Genomic DNA, 19,972 nt, shown 5'->3' on the forward strand with positions numbered 1-19,972 from the left:
CTAAACACAGGCGACAGCAGCAGCCAGCAAAAAATTGCCGGCACGCAGAAAGCAAAATTAAACATAATTGCTTTTATTTATCTATTGCTTTTATATCATTAAAATATTTTTAGTTACATTGTATAAAACAGCATCTACTCTGATTATTACCTGCCATATCTGTTGATCTGTTTCTTGTGTATTCAGCACAGCAATATTAACAATTAAGAAAAAAAGCACATCTTATATATTGTATCTGTCAAGATATGTTACCATTTCCATTAACAAAAAAACATTATTCTTGTTGAAGAAGCCATGAAGCATATCTTTGGTGAGCACTTTATTAATAATCATAGTTGTCAAAAAGAATTAGATATGCATAGATTGTAGATGCAAAGGAAATATTAGATGCACAGAATAAAATATACCATGGGGTTGAGGCATAACTATTTTTCTCTTTAAAGTAAAATTTTATCAAGGTGAAAAAAAAACACTGAGCTTAATAGCTTACTTAAAAGATGGCTTTGTTGGTTTAATTATACTGTAGTTATTTTATAAATATGTTTCAAAGGAAGCTTGCCATATTGCATGTCAATGAGGACTGTAAAGAAAAGCTCACAAAAGCTAATGCATACCAAATACCAAATTTTAGTCATTAGCATTCCTATTTATTACAAACTAAAGGAACCTATTAACAGACAAGAATTTCTATTTAGCTACCATTACAATGTTTGGCCATTAAAATAAAAAGGGCAAAGTATATACATATTTTTCCCCCCTTGGAACTATATGTTCTGTTTGCCTAGAAGCTCAAGGAGAGATTGGGAGATGTTTGATCGGGTAACACACTTCTGCTGAAGAAATGCACTGGAGGGCTCAGAACCCTGTTTTTAGTTATGGAGCTTAACGCTATTCATGGAGAAGCTAGAGCAGTGCAGAGCTGAGCCGGTGAAGCTTGCTAAGGGCTGTGTAGTCACCAAGGCCTTCGAGGAGGCCCTTTGTCTTTATTTTGTGTCATGAACATATGCAGATTTTTAATTGTTTCTCTTCTGGGTAAAAGAACGGTAGTGGTGGTGATGCTGCTTTTGTTTGGATGTAAACTTTTCTTAAATGCTCTGTAAACGCAGGTGCTTCTCCCAGTGCAAATTCCCTAGTAGGGACACGGTAAATACATGCCTGGTCTACAATACCCGATACAGATTTGTCTTATTACAAAAACTTTTTCCTTTGAACAAAAGCAGAAAATCTCACTCTAGAAGTAAGTAGAAATACATATTTTACCCCCTGAGCGGCTCTATGAGTGGAAAAACCTTTCCAACCATTCTTAACTTTTAGAAGTTTTAAGAATCTTTTTCTTCTTAAAATCAAGCAGCACCCCCATTAGGCACGGAAATAATGTTTTACAAAACTTGAAGCATTTAGAATGTTGAGGGAGAGTTATTTGGAAACATCAAGAGAGGCTTTTTAAAAAATAAACAAAATAACTGTTATCCAAGTTTGTTAAAACTGTGCACTTCTCATTTATCAAAGTGACTTGAGTCACTGTTTTGGACTATGTGGCCGAGACATGATGTAGTCTGGCTACTTAGGGAATTGCATGCATTAAAAGGATCAAAAATTTCTAAGGAAAATGTTTCCCTGAAAGATCTATAAGAAAATATCAGATATCCGAAGAAGGAAGGAAATTCCTGAATCCCTGACTTAAAAAAGAAAAGCTCTCCATCAAAAGTCATTATTAACATTTGAAAACCTCTTGCAAAATCTTAGTTTTCAGTAGTAAAATTAGTGGGATGGGTTTGGCCGGGTAGGTATTCTTTTTCTGGTGACCACCTGGGCAGAGAGTTTTAAAAAGTGGGGGAGGGGGCAAGTGTAATGATTCCTACCCAAACTTTTCCTGTGGGAAATAGCAAAAGTCACTGTATTAAGAAAGAAGCTTGAATCCCTTGAGGCTGATAGAGGTAAAACAAAATAGGAACTTTCCTCATTTCTAACCATTATACCTGGATGGGGTTGCAACTCCAAAGTCTCTAAAGTGTATTTTTTATAAGGTCTGGGCCGGGGTGATGTTAATACCCAAGAGTGTCACCAAGGGTGACACTTGCCAGCAAAGGACAGATCTGTGCAATTGTTTAGCTAATGCAACTCCTTCGGCCCCAACTCAGCCAGCTAGATTTTGCCTCCACTGCCCAAACAGTCCAGACCGACCATCTGCTTGAGGCTGCTTCTTTCTCTTCTACTGTATGCTGAATCTAGACATTACCAACCACCAATGAGGAGAAAGCAGTTTTCCATATATTTAAACCAAAATGGTCTCAATCTCAGTGTCCAGGAGTAGCATTAAATCCCATTTTAAAGAATAGATTAGGAAAGATCATCTCAGCTATGCAGAGAGATAAGATTTTGCGGAGAGCTGACAGTCGCTGAGGAGAGGATGTCACACAGATGGGAAATCTCAGGCACATTCTTGGAAGAAGTGGTGTTTGAGCTGGGCAGTGAAGGTTAACCAGGAGCGGAGAGGGTGGGTGGAGTGACATGCAAGCAACACTGGTAGCTGGTTAAGGTAGTGTCAGGTCTGATAGAAGCTGGCAAAATAAAAACATTTGCGTAAATAAGTGAATAAAGGAATTAAAAGCTTTTAGAAGCCTGATAAATTTCTCTGAATATTTCTCCATAAGACAGCTTGCCTACATTAACCTAAATTCACTTATTTCTCTCCTGCTTTAATGTTACATATTTCTCTCATGAAGCTCATGGCAGAGGTCAGTTGGAGGCTGCTGCTGATGTCCAGAGCTCACAAAACGACGTCCACTGGTATCATATGGTAGATTATCACTCAGAGGGAGAGCCTTCTGTGGGCTAAGGTTTCCTATATTACCCTTCTTAGGAGTTTTGTACTTTAATACCCTTCTTCTTATGCTACCAATGTAGCATCTTGTTTGAAGCATCTTGGAATGCAAAATGATTAGTAGGCACAGGACAGAAAAGAGTGCACTGAGAGCATCCTTACTCTGGATTAGAAACAGGGAAAATTGGTCCTGTCATTAGTAAGTAAAGTAGCTCATTGAACCCAGCTTTTACTCTTTCTCACCTGACAGACACAGACAACTTTTACTACCCTTGTCTATGTGGCAAAGATTTTGTTTTTGTCCCTTAAAGCTGGATCTTACATAGCTGTGCCCTCCAGCAATGGTTTGACTCAGACGATATTAATCAATTATGAACAGATTTTTAGTTGTATTTTTCCCTGTCTTAGAAACAGTTGCTTATTAATTTGAGCTTTAGAACACAAATTTAAAAATTACAGGCAGAAAAATAAGTAATATTAGCACAGTGAGAAATCTTAACCTCTCATTTTTTTTTTTTTTTTCAGGACACATTTTTCTGCTTTAGAAGATCTTTAGGTCTGGGCTGCATCATCTAGGTTGAGACACAGCTGACTGGAAAGTGACTCAGCCTAGTCAAGGCATCCCAAGCCATACCCTGGATCCCGTCCCATGCAGGATGTCTCCTGTCTCAATCCTTCCTTAGAGGTCCCTCACCTCTGATCCAGAGATCTGGCTTTCATCATCTTTTTCTAAACAACCCACTGTTTCTTCCTAAACTAAGCATGAAAGTCAACAAGTTGAGGACAATTCAATTTCAATAATAAACACACATCTTCTGAGTTCCCAAGACCCAAGCAAAGGCTTTCCACAGGAAGTACCTAATTCTAAAGGAGGAAACACGGAGGATTATGAGGAACTCCGCAATGAGTGTGGAAGAGGAGCCTGACTCCAACCCCTCCTACACATAGTTTCTCTGAATTCATCTGCAGGGATCTTGCTTTCCCAAGAGCCCATCTTTTCCTGGTTGTAAAATGTGTTCCCTTCCAACATACACAGGCTGAACATACGGTGCAACAGCGTGAAGAGGAAAGTGTATCCATTAACACATTCAGGGCTCAAGTCAGGGATGTACATTCAACAAAGGGCTTCTTGTGCGGGAGGCCTGGTACCTCAGCACTGCTCCAGTGTGTGCTGAACTGACCTCAGTTTGTGTGGTTGATGCACATAAGTTGCGCTCTCATGTGTGTGTGTGCGCGTGTGTGTGTGTTTTGTGTTTACAAGGCCAGAGGCCTTCAAGCTACACTGTAAGTTTCTTGGTATAAAGGAGGAAAAGAGCATTGGATGACTTTATGTGTACGAGTGGGTTGGGGGAGGAGCCTGTAGAGATTAGAAAATGAAGAGGGCCTGGAATTTTATTTTAATGAATCTCATATTTCCCTGGAGACTTTTTCTGAGACTATCTTCTTTCTCCTTTTTGCTTCCCTGCAGCAAAGTTTGGAAAATCACCAGGCTGAGGAGGAAGAGGGAACACCTTGGTCCAAGCTGAAATCTGAGGAAAACTTGAACCCAGCTTCCAAAAATCCTAAATTACACAGAGGCAAAGTTTTAGCCCGGTCACCAAGAGTGAAATGGAAGCAGAGGACATAACCAGAGGACACCAAAAATCCCTGTGTTGAGGGAGATGAAAATCTCAGTGAAAGATGAGGCTCGTGAGGGCTTCATTCTCCAGGTGTGACATGCAGGCCAGCCCTGAATCGTGCTGGATCACACTGCAGAGGAGGCCAGGTTAAGCAGAGCCGGGGAGGAGGATGGAGTCCAGAGGATGAGCACCAGCAGCAAACACGGCAGGAGGAACCTGGAAAGCATTCCTCAGAGACGCCAATCTCCACATTCGAGAGGAGGGCACCCACCTGGGGTAGGAGAGGTTATTAAGTCCTGCCCTGAGTGGCGGCACTGATGTCCTGGGAAGGTCTCCAGTTTTCTGCAGCAGTCTATAGGATGTGTCAGTATGGTTGAAAAAAGCTTCTTCTATCAAGTTTAACAACTTTGTGGTGTAGCTTCTGAGAGGGCTAATTGCTTATTCATGCAGAAGCTAGACGCCCAGTTCATTTTGCCTGTTTTCGCCACTCTTTGTTGGGTTTGGGAGTGTTATGGTAGCTGCAAATGGCTTCTCAAGTGACATTTGCTGACATTCAGTGAAGTACATTTATCAGTATTCTCCAGCTCACCTCTACACATGCAATCCATTTTGTTTTGTTCTTCATAGCAACCTCCTTTCCAACACCCGTGCCCTGAAAATGATAAATGGCAAGGTGGCATATTTCTCAAGCTGCACTCAAATGTCACTGTGAAAAATCTTTAATGGACTAAGTGTAGCTTTTCACGTTACAACTTGTCAGGTACTGAGAAATTCTAGAGTTTCTCCTTAATCCACAAGTCTTTGGAACCGCATATCTGCAAGCAGAGACTAATTATAAGCTATACCAGTCAGACGCGGGCAAGCAGAAACCCAGGAGAAAACATCTGATATTAACTAATTCCTTATTATTATTATTCTTATTCCACTTTGCTACTTCCTTTTCTACTCCAAGAATATGCCAGGTATGAGCAATCTGTTACTCTAATTAAGCGGGTGACAGCCCCCCTCACAAAGGTTTATAATCCACTCATACACCAGCCTTCACCATAATAGCTACTCTTTTATTCCAAAACTCAAAATTACCAAGGTTCTTTCTCTCCAAAAAAAAAAATCTAGTTATGAATCACAAATCCTGGTCCCTAAAGGTTGGCCTTTGTGGAATAGCTGAGAAATACCTGAGCTGTCTGGCTGAAAGAGTCCTTCCTTCTGTCTGCCTGCTTACCTGTCTTCAGAATGCACGGCCATCCTTCCAGGGACTAAGAGTTTCATGTGGCTACCTAAAAGGCTGACCATGTCCTCCCCTATAGATGCACACTGTCTCTTGCATGTGACTTTATAAGGTTTTACATTGTCAAGTAATCTTAATTCCCTGGAGTGTGCCTCAAGACGGGATGGATGAGTCCTTGCACATTGGTGTGGTCTAAATATTTGTGTCCCTTCAAAATGCATGTGTTGGAACCTAACTACCAATGTGATAGTGTTAGAAGACAGGGCCTTGGGGATGGATCATGGAGTACAAAACTCCTAAGAAGTTGTTAGATGATGGAGGTGGAGCTTTATAAAAGATGATGTGGAGAACTGCGTTTCTTCTCCATCCTGAGAGGCATCATGTAGAACTAGGAAACGGACTCTCACTAATGAACTTGTTGATGCCTTGATATTAGACTTCTTGTCTCTAGAAGAATGAAAAATTAAAAAATACCTGTTGTTTATAAGCCACCCAGTTTACAGTATTTTGTTATAGAAGCCTGAACAGATTAAGACAGCAGTGTGGTCATGGGATATACTCCAACAAAAGTGCTGTAATCAGTTAACGTGGATTCTACAATCGAAGTTTGAAGGTTAGAGGAATTGAAAAAGAGATACTCTGAAGCCAAAGAAAAGAATAGTGCTATCAAAAACTGAGCTGGCCAGGTTCATCCTTAGCCTGGTGCTACAGACCGGGGTGTTTCAGTTATACTTCTGGCTGGTTCTTCAAATCCCACCCAAACCCTAATTTTAATACACGCTTCTGAACTCCGGGGTTTGGGCACTGCTCAGGGTAGGTTTTTTTTCTGCTTCTGTTTTTTGGGTTTTCGTTTGTTTGTTTGTTTCCTTAACATCATCATGGCTTTTCTTCTCACTTAGATTTAGTCTGTCTCTCAATTTGAGTAATGATCCCCTTCTGACTGCTAAAACAAAACACTATAAACAGAGTGCTCAAAGCCCTCTGAGATCCCACTAACCAGCATAGGTCTTTGGTCACAAAAAACTCAACAATCTGATATCTGTAGACTCCATCATTTCCTTGTTTGTTGAGCTTCCACAAAAGTTCAAAATCTTTGTGTTTATAGTGTTTTGGTTTTGAGTACTTTTTGGAATTTTTGGATGAGCTAGAACTGGAATAAACTTTTTTTTTTTTTTTTAACTTTTGTTCACATTCTGGTTTAGGAAAAGAAAGGAAATCAGTTGTGTCCCCAGCGGCCAGGTCTGGTAGGGCAGAAAAGTGTCAATGCTTGCTAAATGCTTGCCTGGCAAGGGTGGGAAGTAGAGGGCCCTGGGTCAACTCCCTGGGAAAGGATGCACGCGAGATTGCTGCAGGCCCTTGTATGTCTGGACCAATTGCCTTTTGCAGCCCAAGACATCACAGAACGAGAGATGATGTGTTAGTTGTCCATGTAATTTGGCAGGGTGAACAGTCAAACCAGGTAACAAACAGTGGGGGATAATACATCACAGTCTGGAATCCGCTAAAAACCCATGTAAGTTCAGGGCAACTTCTGCCTGGTCTGTGCATGCCTGTAAGTTGTTTTGGACACAAAAGGTAAAAGATAGGAAACATACATTGCATTTTCATTATTGCCTATTAAATTTTTCCATTATATTAAGCAACAACAAAAGAAAATGTGTAAAAATGGTGTTTTCTTTTCCCCAAATCAGAGATTTCTATTGTCTCTCACCTGCTAAGCATTCACCTAAGCCAGGGACATGATGAGAACTCCAAGCTAAAGCCTACTGTATATAGGTGTGTGTGTAAGTGTGTGAGTGTGCATACAAGTATGGAGCTTCTGTGGAAAGATGAGTGGAGAGCAGAGGTGAAAGGAAGCACTTTTCAGAATCAAGAAACTCTAAGGATGCCTGGCATCCCATTTTCTCACCTGACAAATAAAACAGCTTTCGCTTTAACCTATAATTACAGGCTGTGTGTAGTAATTAATGCAGGTTGCTTTTTAAAATTCTCATGCATCTAGAAGTTCTTCCTTGTATTTAACTATTTCAGAGCATGGGTGAGAAAAAGCTCTGCTGACGCCTTGTGGGTAGATGTGAGGCTGTGTCCTGCAAGGTACAATCTGCAAGGGTCAAGGGATGTAGCTTAGTGGCACAGCACTTGCCTGGCAAGCATGAGGTAGTGAGTTCCACTCCATAAAAAAGAATAGAATCTACATTGCTGTCTCTATATCTCAAGGCATCTCCAGGCCTAAGGTATCATTGCAGGGAGGAGCTCTAAAATACCTTCTCCTGGCACTTTCTCTGGGCTCCAGGCTTTGTCTTGTGCAGATCACTGTGTGTAAATGTCCCAGATATTTCCCCCTGACTCTTCCTTCTGTACCTTTTGGGCTGCCTGGGGGCATGGTGTCCTCCAGGAATCCCTTCCTTACCCTCTGTCCAGCACGTGCCCCCTCAATTAAGTACTGAGCTGTGTTGTGCAACCTCCAGTTCTTCATGGCCAAGGCTATGTGTTGGCTGTGCTTGTGTGGGAAGCTCAGCGCTGATTCCTGAGCAACCCTGCCAAATGTCCCTCAGGAAAGGACAGGAAGATATGGAGTACTTTCTTGTGAATGACAGGGATAGAGAGGACAGGTGAGCTCCAGTGTGTTCAGTGCAGATGACATGTCATTCAGCCTGAAGCTATTTACCCCAATTCTGAGTATTTCCTGGCCAGGTCCCTGACTTATGATCTCCCCAGGAAATTTTCCTCTTTAATTTCTCCTGTACTGTGTTTCTATCTATGATCAGCTGAATCCCAAGACTGATTCTGGTCAGCTGGCATCTGTCTTGGTTACTTTTCTCTCATTGCTGAGACAAAATACCCAACACCCCAAATTAAGGAAGGAAAGATTTATTTAGCTCACAGTTTGTGGAGGTTTCAGTGCACAGTCATCTGGTTCCAAGGCAGGGTGGCGTGGCACAGAGGCAACAGTTCAAAATGGAAGAAGACAGCAAAAAAGCAACACGAGAAAAAGTGCAGAGCAAGCCTATTTTCCTTCCTTATATTGTAAGCAGGCTACCAGCCCCTAGGACAGGTGTAGCACTCAAACCATCTCCTTGCTCTCCTTTTGCGCAGACTCAGGATGCTTACAAAGTGAGGACCCTGGCTCCCTGCTGACTCATTTCATTAAACTTCTCAACTTCTCAAGTTGGCACAATGTATCAACCGTGATTCTGGTCAGATGGCATCTCACACACTCTGGGAGGTGCTTGGCACTCTTTTTAAGGTTCTTCTTCACTGACATTTCTTTGATTCAGTTTTACTTCTCATGTCTACCCCTTTCTGCCATGGCTCTGCTTCAGCTCTGAAGTTCCATCACAATTTTATTGACAGAGCAGATTGAGGCTACACACTGTTCTTAATGAGGTAAACTATGGCTCATTGTTCAAATCTGTAGACCACTTGGTGTTGTGATCAAAGTCTTACTGGGACAAAGGCCATGCTCCCATATTTATGCATAGCCTGTGGCTGCTTTTGTGCTACCAGGATAGGGCTGAGCATTTCTAACCACATGGCCTATTAATCCTAGCATACTTAATATCTGGCATTTTAGAGAAGGACTTAGTATTTATAGCTGCATAATTCACAAGCATTAAATCATAGAAGTGGCCCATGTGTCCGTACACAGATGAATGGATAAAGGCAACATGGTATTCATACACAATGGATTACTACTCAGCCATAAAGAATAATAAATCTGAGTCGAGTGTAAGAAAATGGATGGATCTTGAGACCATAATGCTAAATGAAATAAACAGACACAGGTTAAATATCACATGGTTTCTTTATATGAAAAACCCAAAATATAAATAACTCAGTAACAAAATAGGGGCTGGGGATTTAGCTCAGCGGCATAAGCGCCTGCCTTGCAAGCAGGCAGTCGTGAGTTCGATCCCTAGTACCAATAAAAAGGAAAAAGACATTTATAAATAAATAAATAAATAAATAAATAAATAAATAAATAAATGAAGGGTGATAGGAAAGAGCATGGCAGGCTTCATGGAGTTAGGAAGAAGAAGCGTGGGGAGGCACGGGGTGGGGGGGAGAATGATGAAGCCATTGTATGCGTATGTACCAGTTCCCCAATGAATGTAGTTATCATATGTCACAAACAGATACTACTAATAAAATACTTTTTAAAACAAAGATTCTGCTAGCCTCTGTTTTAGATCACAGAAGGTACATGGCTGCTGAAGGAATGATCCAGGAACATGAGGAGCTGAGGGTACGACAGCCAGAGAGCCAGGGCAGGGCCTGTAGGAGGAAAACGGGAGGCAGGCTCCGCAGCCCAAAGGAAGAATGGGCTTCCTTTTGAAAGTTTGTGGTGACTGGGATGAAGCCAGGGCCTCGTGCATGCTAGACAAGTACTCCAGTCCTGAGCCCCAGCCTAGGCATGGATTCGAAAGGAGTGAGATCCTGTGTGCTTTGTAGCGGGGAGGAAGGCAGAGCGTGAATACAAGTCCTGATAGTATGTAAGTCCTGATGGTACACTGGGGCTGGGCTGGGGCTGGGGCTGGGCTGGGCTGGGGCTGGGGCTGGGCTGGGCTGGGCTGGGCTGGGCTGGCTGGGCTGGGCTGGGGCCCGGTGGGTTGGGGCTGGGCTGGGGCTGGGCTGGGCTGGGCTGGGGCTGGGCTGGGGCTGGAGGAGCACAGCAACAGAAACAGGCAGTACTGCATGACTTCTTATCTGTGGCCTGGCTCTCCAGGGTGAAGCTGGGGGTGAGAGGTGCTCACTCCAAAACTACAGATCAGTGATTGCAAACCTTTTAGAGACCGAGTACCAACCTGCAATCCAAAGCCTATATTTATTTATTTATTATTCTTTGAGACAAGGTCTTGCTGTGTAGTTCAGGCTGGTCCGGAACTCACTACATAGCCTAGGCTGGCCTTGAACTCACAGTGATCCTCCTGGCTCATCCTTCTGAGTGCTGAGATTACCAGCATACACCACCATGCCCTGCCCAAAACCCACTTATTTATTGCAAAGTGCTGACCCTGCAATTAAACCTAAATACCAAGGTTTTGGATTAGAAGAAACAACTTTACATCAGCATCTTTGGTCTTAAAAGAAAAACACAATAGGGGGCTGGGGATTTAGCTCAGCGGCATAAGCACCTGCCTTGCAAGCAGGTGGTTGTGAGTTCGATCCCCAGTACCGATAAAAAGAGAAAAAGAAAAAAAAAAAAAAAAAAGAAAAACACAATAACATGCATGCCCTGGGTTCACCCCCATGGCTGTAGATTATTGCCATCTGTATTCAGTGTGCCTCCATGGAACAGACTCAACACCACCACACCAGCGTCCTCCTCAGAGACTTGATGGCCCCCACCATGTACTTGCTTCCCTCCACCATAAAACAGATGCAGCTCTTTTCTGCCCAAGTGCTCTTTTCTCATGATTCTGTAATCAGGTCAAGTGGTACCTTCATCCAGAACTTCCCCTGAGGAACTCATCTGCCTCGTCTTCTAAAGTCGCTCTGTTACATCTGTCTGTGATGTCTTACAGTCTTCACTGTACTTCTTGTCCTCCAAAATGACTTCACTTATGTGAAGTTTCGTTTCCACTTCCTTGGGCTAAACTATAAGCCCATAGAGGCAGGAACCTCACATCTAGAACACTGCCTTGCTCCTAGTAGGTACCTGATAAATGTTTCTTAGTGGAATTAGCCTTCAACTCAAGAACGTATCAGGGCAAATCTGTATGCAGGGATAGATAGGGACCTCCCCAATACTCCACAGGAAGCAACATAAAAGTACCCCCTGCACAGGGCCCCCTGCATTTAAATCAGAGTGCAGAGGCTTGTGCTCTGTGGAGCAAGTGCCCAGCTGGCCCACTATAGCCATCAGGTGCTTGTGAGGGCCGCGGCATTGCGGAACCACTGGGCTAAGCATCACTCATCCGTCCCACAGAGAGTCACTACTGAACACTCCACGGTACTCAGTGCTGGAAAGTACTCAGAGAACATCCTGATTTCAAGAAAGAGAAACCCAATTTAACAGTAAAAAAAAAAAAAAAGAAAATAAACCCAGGACTTTAGGGTAAGGACACCAGGGTACATCATGGAACTAAGTGGCAAAAAGAGCTGTACCTTGGGAAGATGACCGATCTTCCCTGATTTTTGTACACATAGTGTGGGGGAGAGCTCAGTTCAAGGTCTAGCATCTCCCTGCTTTGAGCAGCAAATCCCCACTGGCTTCCTTGTAGGCCCACTCCAAATTCCCTGGAGTCTGGCCTATTGCGCTGAGGGTGGGCCCAGAGGACCGACACCTTCTTTGGGGGGAACCTGTTCTCAGAGAAGCCTGCACAAACCCGCCACCATCTAACCCCAAATTAGGAGTTAAGAGCTAGCACAGGGCATGAAATCCTCAGCTCAAATCTATAGAGTGGAAGTGGCAGCTCTTAATTGCTACCATCTGTAAGCAAATGAGTTTTCCGGGTTCTTTCCTGAGGACAGGTCACAGAGAAGTGAGAAGATAACAGTGCAGGCAGGGAGTGCCCAGGGGAGGCCAGAGCAAAGCGCGAGGAAGATGGCCAGCTGTGCGTCATGAGGCAGCTATGAGCGTGAGTGTAGGGGACATAAGCTGCTGGGCAGCCGAACACATATGGTTGGTACCTTTATCTGCTCACTTAGTTCATAGAGGAATTTAATAGGATGGGAGGGGCAATAGGAACCTGCTCAGGAAGCCTGATCTGCCTATCCTGGGAGAGTCTCTGGTCTGTTTGAAAACTCACAAGCCCTTCCCTTCTTGTTCCCTGGAGGGTTAACAGGCCAGGTCAGGGGGCCAAGGGAGCCAAGGGGACAACACAGTGTCCACAGATGTGCAATTGGAAGTTTGAGGACCATGTCCTGGGCACAGGACACACTGTTTTAAGTCTCCGTCATGGTCTCTCTCACAAAGTATTTTCTATTCTCACCCAGAGGGACAGGAAGCTCTGGTAGAGGCCAACAGAATCATGCAATTTCGTGTTTTGCACTGGCACATTCATTCCATCATTTCCTCGCTCAGCAGAGATTTACTGAGTACTTACCATAAGGGAGGCACTGTGTCTCACTTGGAGAATGCACAATGAGAAAATGCTGGCTCCTTCCAGCCTCAGTTTCCTCAGCTGTAAAATGGGATGCTTGGACTACAACAATGAAAAGTCTATCGTGCATCACAGTCACTTGGAAGGCTTGTTCACACAGCTTGCTGGGGTCCATTCCCAGTGTGCAATGCATGGGGCCTGAGGATTTGCTTTTCTGACAAGGTCTTAGGGTCCCCTCCGAGAACCACCAGACTAGTACTTTCTCAGGTCCCTACCAGCCCTAACAATCCACTGTGTAGATTGCTTGCTGGTTGCTGAAGGAGTCCAAGCAGAAAGATTGTAGGGACCTGCCTTGGAAATGGAAAAGTCCTGTGAGTTTCCTGATTTTAGGGGTAAATGGATCAAAGATAAACCCCAACAGAGCCAGGAAAGCATTTAGCTCATTATTTTTTTAAAAAATGATTAAAAAATAATTCTGTAACATGAAAGTTCAATCAGATGCTAAAAAAAATTTATTTCAACTTTCCATAGGGGAAAAGGGGTTCCACTAAAAAGCTACTAGGGTATTGATGTCTATTAAATATTTGCTTTTCTCTCTAGCCCACACTAGGCTGAGTAATTTGTATTTGGCAGAAACCAGCTGCAATTACATTAGTCAATCCAAAAGCCCAACTTGCTCATACAAAATGCAAACAAATTAGTTAAAATGGCCTAATTAGTGGACTGTAACAATACAAACTGAGGCTGGCAGCCTGATGTGTGTTGTCAAGAGCAGTCTCCCTCCACAGGAGGCCTGGAGCAAAGCAGGCCATTGGACTCAGCTCCCACTGGCTGGAGGATCTTCACTTGGGACTGCCCATGCATGACCCATGGTTCTGCTGTAGGAAGCCTGGTCTTCTCCTGGCCCAAGGCATGGCCCTGAGGGTGCAAGGGAAAGAACTAGAGTTTGGAACCAGAACTTGGGTTTGCATCTCAGCTGACCACCACTTCAGTCAAGATGTTTATCCTTCCTGAGCCTCTTGTTTCTATTTTAAAATGGAAGTGTTCTGTCCTACCTTGAAAGGTGATTATGAGGGTTAGCAATTGTGTAAGCATGTGACTGGTGCTTAGTAGTTGTTTGATTATTAATTTGGGTCTAGGATTCCTCTGCCTAAACATATCAGGCATATAGGCCAGGATTCTGACTCTGATTTGGGGACATCAGAAGATACCATCATAGAGACAGAGCTGTGAGGTAAGGGTTCTCACAAAGCATTGGCTGAGGTTTGGTATTCATGGTATGACTCACATACCTCAAAGTCTAGTGTAGAGCCTTACTGATCCATGGATCCTGGATCAGGACACCTTGAGAGGTTATAAAATCCTGCAGCCAGGACCCACACCAGATTTCAATCCAACTAGCTTTGAAAAGACCCAGGCAACCATGCAGGTGTCTTGTGGGTGATTTTAAATGAAGCCAAATCATCTCTCCAATACAGGCCCTTTATTTTATGGAGAAAGAAAAAAAATCAAACTCACACAAAATTTTTAAAAATTACTATGGAAATCAGCAACAATAACAACACAGAGACTCTAAGAGATGCAAGTTATTCAGATCACACAGAATTAAATTTTCCTAAATTTGCTCCTTGCTGAAATGATTGGATCCGACAGTGGTTCTGCCCAGAAGAATGTCTGTGGGATGCCAGAAGAGAACGGAGGCTTTCTACCCAGAGGAGGCCGGCCTTGGGTGGCACCCAAACCCCTCGTCTTCATAACCCCTTCCCACCAACACACATTTCCAAGCAGCAATATTCGTATCATCAGCTAGAGTGAGACTAGGGGCCCTAGGGAACTACAGCTGTTTGTTTCAAGGTCATACAGCCAATTAGCCTCAAGACTAAGGTGCCCAGGGGATGGGTGTTAAGACAATCGAAGAGTTCCTGTCAACTCTGGCCACCGGACTTTGTGAATCCTGTCATACTTTCTCTTGCCTGCTAGTGGATGCCAGCCAAGAACAGGAGGCAAATTTGCATACACACTCATTGGAGAGAACCAGACACACGAATAGTCTTGAGTGTAGTAGACAAGTGTTTAGTTTCCTTACCATGTAACCGTTGCCTCCAAAGGGGAACCCAAACATTCCAGGGTGGTACCTTATTTATTTCTGTGTGTTTATTGAGTGTTATTGGTGCTTCTGCTGGGTATAGCGGAATAAAACACTTGAGGCCACAGAGGCCAGGATGCAGGCAGTTAAGTGTTCCTCGCTTAGAAAGAAGGAGCAAGCTGGTTGTCTTTCTGGCCCTGCTCTCCATGCTTGGTCCTCTGATGACCATCCTGCCACCCTAGTCTCTAGAACCCAAACTTTAGGAAACTGAAAATAGAGTGTCCTCTCTTACTATGAGACAATCCAAGATTTCATTGCTACTTGTGTTTCTACCTCACCAAGTGCTTTTCACTCTCAGACAGTGAGCTGGGGTTGTGGCAAGAAATCAAGCTGCAATTACGCCTCTGGCTTTGTTAACTTCTCAAATCAGATGTTAGCACCTTGGTGTTAGTCTTCGTGTTCTCACTTTTAATGTGACCATTTAAAGTTTAAAGTTCTTATGAAGAACTGCTTTGCTGCATCTCATTCCTTTTGAAAGGTAGCATTGTATCTTTTATGATCTTTAAGTTTTCCTTAGTGCAAATCTGTTAGAGAAATCACTTGACCTGAAAATGCATTGAAAATGTGTTTTTGCCCAGCACACTGAGAAAACTTTTATCTATGGTTACTACTAGGAAATCAGTCACTACTCTAATGATTATTCCTTTGAAAATAAGCTTTTTCTCTCTGCTTTCAAGATTTTTCCTTTGTCTTTGGTATCCTGCAATGATAGTGTGAGGTGCATGGTGTGTGCATATGGTTACTATACTGAGAAACATCAGTAGTAGGTTCAGACTGATAGAAAACCCCAGATATGGGCAATATCTGAATAATTCAGATTGAAGTTGTTTATCTCCCCCCACTATCCCTCCATGCTAAGGATTGAATGAACACCAGGATTTTGTGCATGCTAGACAAGCACTACACCAGTTAACTGTGTCCCGGGCCCCAGGTTTGATCATCTAAATAACACAGAAGGAAGTCGATACATTGCAAACACACAGCATAGAAAGATGGGGCCGTGTTCTGATAAACCTGAAAAAGTAAGTTGTATATATCATAAGTTGAAAATGCATTTAATACACCTACCCTGGTGAACATCACAGCTTAGGCTTGCAGTCTACAGTAGAGTTCAGGCCCTTTCCCTTTGTCCTCTTGTGGCTGCCTGGGAGCTGTCACTAGCTTCCACAGCCCAGCACTTAGAGAAAGAATTGATCACATTAGCCTGGGGAAACAGCAACATTCGCGATGGTGGTTTCTGTTGAATGTGTGTAGCTGCACTAGATACTGTAAGCTGAAAACTTTAAGTTGAACCATGGTAAGCTGGGGATCATCTGTACATTGTCGAAGATGGCAATTTCTGGGAGAGAAAAGGTCACATCAGGCTTTGTAGGAAAACTTCCCTTCCCAGCCCAACCTGAGAGAAGTTGTTGTATGGATATAATGGGTATATTGCATGAATGTGAAAAATGTAAGCTGAACAGAAGTCAAAAATACGTTTAATACTATATGTTATACACATACACACATATATGCAACTAGAACAAAAGTTGAGATTCAAATATTTCTGTGAGTCACACCAGTTTTAGGGCTTACTTTCCCATCTAATTTTATGTTTTAGTTATCTTTCTGAAAAGATGTGGGCTTTTCAGCATCTGTGGGAAATTCTTATTTTTCAAGTACTGCATCTGCCTGTTCCTGCTCCTCTCCTTTGTAATTTTCTGGAAATGCATGCGGAATATACTTATGTCTGCTATTTCTTTTTTTTTTAATCTGTCTTCATTTTGTCTGAATTGGATACTGCATAAATTTATATTACTACATATTCTAGTTAATTTTCCTTTTCATTGTGTCTAGTCTGCTGTTTTGTTTTTTTAGTCTGCTGAGTTTTTAATTTCAACAATTTTATATATATATATTTTGGGGGGTTGCTGGGGATCGAAGTCGCAACCTTGTGCTTACCAGGCAGGTGCTTATGCCACTGAGCTAAATCCCTGGGCCATATATTTTTTATATATAAATTTAAATCCTTTTGGCTTGGGTATTTCTGTATGTTCTTCATTAGGTATACTTTCAAGCCTTTCTGTGTGTGTGTGTGGTGGGGGGACACTGGGGGTTGAATACTACAGGGCCTTTGCACTGAGCAACATCCCTAGCATCATTTTTTGTTTGTTTGTGTGTTAGAAACAGGATCTTGCTAAGGCACTAAGTTGCTTGAGCTGGGCTCGAACTTGCAGTGCTTTTGCCTCAGCCTCCCAGAGTGCTGGGATTACAGGTGGGTACCACTATGCCTGGCTCCTGGCTTCTTTTTCATTAGGATGAGTGAAAAAAACTAGGCCAATATTCATCTATTCACTGAAGAAGCATTTTGCCAACCACCTTGTATGTGTCTGACCTTGGGAGTCACCTGATCCCATTTATTTCCTTCAGAGTTAAACCCAAGACATAATTATAGTTTATTTAGAATGAAAAATACCCTGTACACTTTGCTTACGTATCCTTCCCCTTTTAAATGACATACAACTGATATGCATTTGCTAGCACATCTCCATTTTTTTCTGTCAAAAATAATTTTGTTTTGATCCTTTGAGAGCATTTTTTCCCCAGTGCTGGAGATTGTATCCAGGGCTTCTCATATGCAGAGCAAAGTCTGGACCACAGAATTCCACCCCAAGAATACTTTTAAAGTCCTGTTACCTTTTGGGACTTTCTCTTGGAGACTATTTTTAACTCAAATTGCACACCTATTGCTAGGCAGGCCCTGAGAGAAGTGTGACTGTCTTGTCTAGGCTGTCTAGGTAGGAAACCTGAGTTCAAATTCCTCTACCCACCATCCAAGGTTTGAACTTGGGCATCTCGCATTCCAGTTCTATTAAAAAGTAACATCTCGCATTCCAATTCTATTAAAAAGAAATTCTAACTGCAGAAGACTTGGGAGAGAGTCAGATGTGGTCACACAGATGAAAATACCCCAGAAAATATCAAAACTTTATAATTTAAAGGAAAATAATAATTATTATTGCCTAATATTAGAAATTATTTATTCTTACTCCCCACCCCAGGAATATCCCAGACCAAAAAAAATTTCCAGGCTTACTCTCTTGGAAGCCATGGTCTGAAAATGCCTGATTCCGTGGATCTTTGTAGGACACAGGCGTGTCTGGCTGTGGAGGATGACAGCATTGCGGTGGCCTTCAGCCCCACATTGCCTGGGCCCTGTCTTCCTCCAATGGGGCTGGCGCTTCATTGCTCCAGGAGAAAAGCAGCCCCGAATGGCCCAGGAGACCTGCCCCTCCATCCTGGGTGCAGAGGGCCAGCACTGGCTGCTCTGTGAAGGGCTGTGGCATCCGGGGTCAGTGTCAGGACGTGCTGACGGCAAAGGACACAGTGACAGGCTGAGCTGGGCAGTAATTAGACAGTGAGAGCTTCCTCTAGCTAGCTACAATCAATAGGTCCGCGCACCGAGGAAAGGATTAGAGTCAAGCAGATGGTAGAAGATAATAACATCTCCCACTTAACTCACATTTTCCCTTGTCAAAGTACGTTCACCACCACCTCTTTTCTGAGATCCTCTTGTAGGTGTTGCTGTCCAATCTCATGGGTAAGAAGATCGAGGCCCCAGGACCTTGCTGTGAGAGCTGGGACACAAGTTTCCATTCTTTGAATGGGTTTCCCCATCATCGATATCTTGGGGTGAGTACAGGTACATTCACCAGTCCAGCAAATTTTTATTCAACATCTCCTGTGTAACAGTCATGATCACAGGCACAGTAGATAGAGCAGTGAACGAGATGAAGACTTGTTCTGAAAGAGGCTCCACTGTAGCAGAAGCAGACAATGCACTATTAAATGAACAAGGTAACATCCAATAATAGTATAGCTAAGAAACTATGAATTAGAGTGATTTGATTGAGGGGAAACAGGGAGGCTAATTGAAGCTAGAAAGGGATCTCTGAGCAGGTCCTGGCTGGGCCTGAATAGCATGCTGAGAGTGCTATGGGTCGTTCTGGTCTCTGGGGATTGAGGAAGAGGATGTTCTCTTGTCTAGCACAAAGATGCTGCCTGGAAAGCTAGAATATCCTCCTGGAACCCTCTTTCCAGACTCTTTACTCTAGGCTTCATATTGCCTATTTGTGAAGTGGACATGATAATGTTAATGTTACAGACACTTTCAGTTATAGGCCCAATGAAGATTCATGCAGAATTAAAGACACGCTGTTCAACCACATCAGCCAGCAGTTAGAGGCTCTAGTGAATATTAGAAAGTTCTTATTTTAGACAGGAGTGGTGGTACATACCTGTAATCCCCAATACTGTAGGAGGCTGAGACAGAAGAATCATAAATTGGAGTCCAGCCTGGGCGATTTAGTTAGTGAAACCTTGTGTCAAATGGAAAGAGGGCTGGAGGCATATGTAGCTCAGTACAAAGGCCCTTAGTTCAATACCCAGAAATAAAATTATTTCTCTCACAGCTCTTTACCCCATGTGAGCAGAATCATATTTAGCATCCTAATATATCAGCATGGCTGATATCAGATAAGGAAAATGAGGAATGGAGAATTTAAGAGACTTGAGATCTGTACCCAGATTTATTTAACCTGATCAGAAGCTTTGTTTCAATAGCCACACCAGCAGCAACTTTTCAGACATACACAAAGTTACATATTTCTCCACCAGAAAAGTTCAAATCAGAGGTCTCAGATCCTAGCATCTAAGTGGGGTTTCCTAAACAGAGCTTATGGACCATACAGACCAGAGCTCAGAGACTCCATGCAGGATAATGTAGCTTTAGTCTGTGGCAAGTTACCTGGGTTTGCCAGAGTCATCCGGGTAGCTCAGGGAAGGGCAGCCATCATCTATCTCCTCGTGGCTGGGCCTTAGAGTTTGTGTCATTTGCATTTGGATTGTCAGTCAGCTCTAATCACCTGCCAAGAAAGTTAGGAGCCTGTGCCTTTTTTTTTTTTTAAGGAGAGAGAAAGTAATAAAATCAGTTAAGCTCTTTCAGTGAGGCCACTCAGTAGGTTCAGATAGAAACACAACACATTTAACATCACTCATTTTAGCATAGCACATATCCTTTCCAAGCTGCTGGGACAGCTCAGACACAGCCAAAGGAAACTCACCCTTAAG

Source organism: Cavia porcellus, unplaced genomic scaffold (assembly GCF_034190915.1).
Source record: "Cavia porcellus strain 051 isolate PalLab524CR breed Dunkin Hartley unplaced genomic scaffold, mCavPor4.1 scaffold_1, whole genome shotgun sequence".
NCBI lineage: Eukaryota > Metazoa > Chordata > Mammalia > Rodentia > Caviidae > Cavia > Cavia porcellus.